The following is a 7,542-nucleotide window of genomic DNA, read 5'->3' as shown; positions in this document are numbered from 1 at the left end:
CGCTATGAGTCGGGTCTGACTCGACGGCACATAACAACAACAACAACATTTATTATTATTATTATTTAGAGCTGTTGTTCTCAAATGATGGCTATTTTGCCCTCCAGGGAAAATTGAGGTATTTTAGTTGTGCAAGTGACATATCTAGTGAGTAAATCTCAGAGATGCCATTGAATATCCTGCAATGCACAGAACAGGCCCCATAGTAAAGAATTATCTGTCCCATGATGTCCATAGTGCTGAAGTTGAAAAACTGACTTAGGGATTTGGCTCATTGCCAATATCTCTCTCCTAGATGCATCTGATTGTTTCATTGACATTAGTATGCATTTTTGGCATACAATTCTGGTGGCTTTCCTTCCTTCCTCCCTCCCTCCTCTCCTTTTTCCTTCCTCTCTGTTTAGATGTAAAAAGCCTAAGGGTGAACATCAATGAAATACTTAAAATACAGATTTAATTGGTGTTAGGAAGGCCTGAGCATCTCTGTCTCTTTCACATTCACCAGATGATTCTTACATGTGCCTATGTGTGAAAACTGCTGTTAGAAGCTTTGATTCCCTGGGTAAAGTTTACCTACTGAAACGTCCTGATCACTAGAACTCTAAACTCTCATCTATGTCTGTCCTTTATGAGATTTAAAGATGTCGTGCTTTTTGTTGTTGAAGTGGGCCTGTGACTTAATTGATATTTTTAAAATTCATTCTAAGATAAGAAATATCATTAAAATGTATCGTTATGTAGTGATGATCCTGAAGCTCAGGTCTAAATTTTAGCAAACCATTCTTATATCCCATACCCTGAAACAGTTAATGACAAACAGTTAATGACCAACATTAACCTGAACTGAACCTCACTCATTGCCATCGAGTTGATTTCAACTCATAGCTATGCCTCCTTGGGTTTCCAAGGCTACGGAAGTAGATTGCCCCATCTTCCTTCCAAGGAGTGGCTGGTGGGTTTGAACTGCCAGCCTTCTGGTTAGCAGTTAAATGCTTCAGGCACTGCACCACCAGAGCTCCTAAGAGACCTTGAGTATAAGAATAGATCCATTTTGTTCATTTCACTAAAGTTTGTGACTGCTTTTTACCTGAAGCTATTCATTGTATCCTTACTGTACATTCAATATGTGTCATATTTTCTCATCAGTTAGGTAGTTCATAAACTTATAAACCTTTGGAGTTAGAGTCAATTTCTAAGAAGTATTTTTACCTAGTAGAGGCTGGTGCATATTTTTCTGCTAAATTTGCCACAGATATTTCATAGCTCAACAGAGTATGATTTTTCTGAGATAGTAAATTTATTCATAGGAGTTCAGATGAAAGCTGTCTACTGCTACCCAAAAGGTTGGTGGTTCAAACCTGTCAGCTTCTCCGTGGGAGAAAGATGTGGCAGTCAGCTTTTGTAAAGATTTACAGCGTTGGAAACTCTGTAGGGTTTTTGTAAGTTGGAATTGATTTGATGGGCAACTAGTTTGAGTTGGGTTTCTTTGTAACTCATTTTCAATTAAGTACACTGCAATCCCAATGGTTCAAGAGCAAAGAGTAATAATTTATTTTAGCCTTCTTCAAAGAATATGAGACTGTTGCTCCCTGCAGTCTGATGTTTCCATCTCTCTACTTAAATTCTAACAATGGTTAGATTGTATCTAGTATGACATCAAAACAATAATTAAATGTTGATTTATTTAAGTTCAAATCCCTAAGAAATAATTCATAACAATGTTGTTTAATTTAATGGTAAGACATAATAGGCACTCAACAAATATATGTCATAATAAACACAAAATGAAGATATACTGATAACAAGAAGATGCCTATTATGACTTTGTACTTGCATATTCTGATGAAACAGTACTTAAATATTTATGTGATAAAGTGATGTGTTTGATGATAATTAAATATTTACATTCAGGCTCTATCATTTATTTTAGAAATATTTACTACCCAACGTCAGTGAGTTAGTTACCTCAAACTGTGGAAAATTTATTTCTTTGTTTATTTAGGTCTATCTGGAGAAAGTAGTCAGCATTTTAATATATAAGAATATTCTTAAACAATAGCTGGAAAAAAAAAAAAAAGAAGAAGCTACTGAGACCAACTTATAATATGACTTCCATAAGATCCATCCTTCTCTCCTTCCTGAAAATAAGGCCAGAACTACTAGACATTAAAATTCAGTGGCCATCAATGGCAATAAATATCATATGCAAGGTAAATAAGATCCTTCAGTTCATACTTCATCTTTTGGAAGTACAGAATAACTATTTTTTTGTTAAATAAAATTACCTACTCTCTTTAGGTTTACTTTAAAAGTAAGATTTATTGTGAATCATGTTACTGCTGAGTCATTTCATGTATAATGTTTTCATCCCAGCCCTATGAGAGACTTAATCTAATTTCTACTTCATAAATGAGGAAAGTGACTCTGAAGGGTTAAATGATACCTTTGATACTACATAATTAATGACCAGGTCCTGTGACTTCAAATCCAGCAAAATTTTTTTATTATTATTATTTTAAAAAAGTTTTCATTTATTTTTCTGTGTTGTTGTTGAGAAGATGCACAATAAAACATGTGTCAATACAACAATTTCTACATATACCATTTATTTACATTGATCACATTCTTCAAGTTGTGCAACCACTCTTACTCTTGTTTTGTGAGTTTTCCTCCCACATTAACATAAATTCACTGCCCCTGAGATTCGTACCTAATACTTTGAGTTGCTTCTATGAATTTAATCCCATAGAGATAGGTCTTAAAGAATATAGTGTTGAAGGCTGACATTTTTTACTAATTAATCTGAAGTCTGGCATATTTTTAGCATCTTCTGGTTTTCTGTTTGTTTTTGCTGTATTTCCAAAACAGATATTGTGGAGTTGTATTTCCAAAAGAGTGTCATCTCACAACAGATGTTAGTAAAGTTGTAAATTTTTTTTTAAATCAGAAGAATTTTTCAAATTTCCAGAGGTCATCCTAATAAAAATAAGAGCCTCTTAAATACATTTAATCCTCAGATGACAAAATGTATGTGTTGTATATGTTTAGCAATTAAAGCTAGAAATTAATGTATGATAAGTATATGGTATTTTAGTACATATAATTTTTTTTAACCTAAGATGATAGATACTTGATCATTTTAAGTAATTCTTCAATTTAATAAATATCAGATTCTAAAATAAAATTGATAAAAGAAAAAGATGAGAATTTATTATTAAATTGTTTCATTATGATACTTTAGTGACTGAACTGCTTGCTACTTTCTGAAATATAACTAGTTGGCCATCAAAAAGGTCAAGTCTTTTGTATCTTATATATCAAAACTTATGCATTAATAGTTATGAACATATTTTCTCCCAGCAACAGTTTACTCTTCAACATTCAGCTTTATTGAATTGCTATAATAACGATAGCAGAGGAAAGAAAAAATGAGCCAGTTCTATGGTTTCAGAAGTCATTTCTTCTTTTGTCTTGTCAAGTAGCAGCAGCAACATATTCAAAGTGTTCCAATCCACTTTGAATCTGAACTCTTTGAATTATAAGTCCCATTCTACAGTGAACAGCACCTTCAAAAGAAGCTTTTGAAAAATTCCCTGGGGCAGGAAGAAAGGAAACAAGATAGAGTGGATATAGCCAAAAGCATGCTGATTACTCTCTCATAGACTTTCGAGTTGCTTTTAGTCCTCCAAAGTAATGTGCTCCAAGCTGCTGTATCATGTTTATTGTCCTTGGGACTATAAATTAGACTTGAGATCTACAATTGCAAACAACTCAAATGTTATTAAAGAAAGCTTTTTTAAATGGAACTCCAGAGGAGTTCCAATAACAGGATTTCTCCAGTTTTGAGGTGGTTTCCAAGCATTACTGGAGCCTTGTTCCTTGAAAGAGAGCCCTCTTTGAACAGCTTTCCCAGGCCCAAGAATTCCTTATTATTTCAATTTTTGCAACCGTGAAATGAAATTTAATTGATTCTCTTATTTTATATTATTCTACCATTCAGACAAGGCATATATTTTGGTAGCAATAATAGTAATCAAATAATATTATCAAGAATAAAAAAAAGGAGCAAGAATATATGTACCTAATATTTTCTCAGTGCGCCTATGTGGCAGGTATGATTCTAAATGTTTTTCATGTATTATCTCATTCCAGCTTCACTATAAACATGTAAGGTCAATTATTGCAGTTATCTTCATTTTACAAAGGCAGAAACAGATGTTTAAGAGCAGCCTAAACTTAATTTCAGGTCAAAACCCTGTGCCTTTAATCAATATGCTATATTGTTGTTGTTATCGTTACGTGCCATCGAGCCACCTCTGACTCATAGTGACCCTATGCTCAACAGAGCGAAACACTGCCTGGTCCTGTGCCAGCCTCACAATCTTTGCTATACCTGAGCCCATCATTGCAGCCACTATGTCAATCCATCTTGTTGAGGGGCTTCCCCTTTTTCCTCCACCCTCCACTTTACCAAGCATGACATCCTTCTCTGGGGAATGGTCCTTTCTGACAATGTGACCAAAGTAGTGAGACAAAGTCTGGTCATTCTTGCTTCCAAGGAGCATTCTGGCTATACTTCTTCCAGGACAGATTTGTCAGTTCTTTTAGCAGTGCATGGTACTCTCAGTATTCTTTGCCAATAGCACAATTCAAAAGCATCAGCTCTTCTTCAGTCTTCCTTATTCATTGTCCAGCTCTCATGTGCATATGAGACATTGAAAATATGGTGACTTGGGTTAGGCTCACCTTAGTCTTCAAGGAGATATCTTTGCTCTTCAGCACTTGAAAGAGGTCTTTTGTAGCAGATTTGCTCAATGCAATACATTGTCTGATGTCTTGACTGCTATGTCCATATGTTGATTGTAGAGCAAAGTAATATGAAGTCTTTGATAACTTCAATCTTTTCTCCACTTATTGTGATGCTGCTTATTGGTCCCGTTGTGAGGATTTTTATTTTCTTTATATTGAGGTATAATTCACACTGTAGACTGTAGTCTTTAATCTTCACCAGTCAGTGCTTCAAGTCATCGTCACTTTCAGCAAACAAAGTTGTGTCATCTACATATCATAGATTGTTAATGAGTCTTCCTCCAATCCTGATGTCATGTTCTTCTACATATAGTCCACATTCTCAGATTATTTGCTCAGCATACAGATTGAACAAGTATGGTGAAAGGATACACTTGACACACTCACTTCCTGATTTTAAATCATGCAGTATTCCCTTTTCTGTTTGAATGACAGCCTCCTGGTCTATGTACAGGTTCCTCATGAACAAAATGAAGTGTTCTGCAATTCCCATTCTTCTCAATGTTATTCATAATTTGTTATGATCTACACAATCGAATGCTTAGTCAATAAAACTCAAGTAAACATTTTTCTGGTATTCTTTGCTTTCAGCAAAGATCCATCTGATATCAGCAATGATATCCCTCATTCCACATCCTTTTCTTAATCCAGCTCACATTTCTGGAAGTTCTCTGTCAATATACTGCTGCAACCGTTTTTAAATCATCTTCAGTAGGATTTTACTTACACGTGATATTATTGTTTGATAATTTTCACAATCCATGGGATTACTTTTCTTTAGAGTGGGTACAAATATAGATCTCTTCCAGTCAGTTGACCATGTAGCTGTCTTACAAATTACTTGGCATAACAGACTGAGTGCCTCCAGCATGGCATCCATCTGTTGAAACATCTCAAGGCCCCCTTCCATTGCTAAAGTAATATGATATTTATGTTTGACACACAAGTAGCCTGTGAGTGTGTACTGACTAAACGAGATCTCTGTCTCTCACAGTTTAGATGACTTGATGTGAGAAGTTAATGACTGGTGATAGCAGTGATAAAAGGAGCCCTGATGGCTAAATGCTCAGCTGCTAACTGAAATGTTTTGGTTTTTAAGTGGAAGTAAGGCCTGGAGATCTGCTCTGGTAAAGAGTACAGTGTAGAAAACCCTATAAGCAGCTGAACTCTTTCATATGAGGTTGCTATGAGTTAACAATCAACTAGGCACATAACAATAACAAGTTTGCATATACGTGTCAATACTTTGAAGCTTAGTGGCCCTTTCTCAACAAGAGTAGATACAAAAGTAATAATGTAATAAGGTAAGAAAGTCTGTGAGAAGGCTGGAATCTGGAGCAGGTGGTCACATGGCTCAGTGAGATCTGTCAATTGCTTTGTCTCATTCAGCATTCCAGAAGGGAGGAAAAATAAGGATTACATAAGCAAGTTTTCCTTTCCTCACTGGGAGAGACAAGCAAATGTTTACCAAAGACTGCCAAGATCAAAGTATGGCTATATTTTCACATGGAGTAATTTTATTTTTTGATTGCTAAAACACAGAGGAAATGTTTGTTATTTTCCGTGTCTGAAATTCTACCATAAAACTTCACACATAATAGATATGTACAGAAGATGATTAGATTGATAGATCAATCAATTGATAGATACACAGCTCATGTCACATTGACTCTGATTCATGTACAGTAGAAGGAAATATTGTTTGGTCCTGCATTATCCTCCTAATCACCAGCATGCTTGATATTGTAGCTATTGTCCTATAGAAAATTAATCTTTCCTGTATAAGAGTTGCATTTCAGATATTTTCAAATCTATTGCTGTAGTGGTTAAGAAGGTCAGTTTGAAGAATTAAAAGCGGCTCCCTATTTATAGTTATGGGAGCTCTGGTAGCATAGTGGCTAAGGCACTTGACTGCTAACCAGAAGGCTGGTGGTTCAAACCCACTAGCCACTCCTCGGAAGGAAGATGGGGCAATCTACTTCCGTAGTGATTACTGCCTTGGAAACCCAAGGAGGGGTTGCTATGAGTCAGGTCTGACTCGACGGCACATAACAACAACAACAACAACAACAACAACAACATTTATAGTTATGATTCCATGTTTTTGTCATCCCATGTTCTAAGTCCATTTATATAGACATAAAGAATCATCACATAATATTTCAGAAGATGTAACTTTTAAAACAATTAGAATCTACCCAAATCACATACTCTTTCCAACTTCATATTTTGTGTTAAGAGAAAAATAAGTACAGTTGAGTTGGAAGAGAGAAAGGGGATAACATTTTATTCTTTTTGAGGAAAATTGATAAAACACAAACCATAAAAATGAAAATTACCAGAGGAACAATGACACAAATTGCTCTCACCAGATAGCTACATTGTCTTATAGGCTCTAAAGTCTACAGTCTGGGTGTTCTTTGCAGGCAGGGAACTGAGTCATTCACCTTTCTATGGCAAGTGGGTTCAGGAATGAATTATCCAATAAGAAAAGTAAGCATGTTCTTAAGGCATCAACAAAATAGGAGCACTAGTTGTCCAAAGCAAAGAACACAGACAGGACACAAGGAAAAGTGAATGTTGCATTGGAAGGGAACTGGGCAGGACACTAAATAAAATTGATACTACTTTATAAATTTTGCGTATTACATTTTCCTTTTCATTCCAGACTAATTTGGTGTAACCTCATGTGGAGATTATATTTATGTGGTAGTTATTCCCCCTGATGAGACT

General features: G+C 35.3%; 1 protein-coding gene across 1 annotated transcript in view; it reads left to right on the top strand.

The window, feature by feature from the left end:
• GPM6A (glycoprotein M6A) overlaps positions 1–7,542 on the top strand; it is a 96,123-nt gene that overhangs the window by 51,215 nt on the left and 37,366 nt on the right. The gene's annotated exons all lie outside the window — the stretch shown is intronic.

The sequence above is a fragment of the Orycteropus afer genome, unplaced genomic scaffold (genome assembly GCF_000298275.1).
Source record: "Orycteropus afer afer isolate SDZICR_OR568_19922 unplaced genomic scaffold, OryAfe1.0 scaffold00278, whole genome shotgun sequence".
NCBI lineage: Eukaryota > Metazoa > Chordata > Mammalia > Tubulidentata > Orycteropodidae > Orycteropus > Orycteropus afer.
This window is presented reverse-complemented; position numbering and strand designations above follow the sequence as displayed.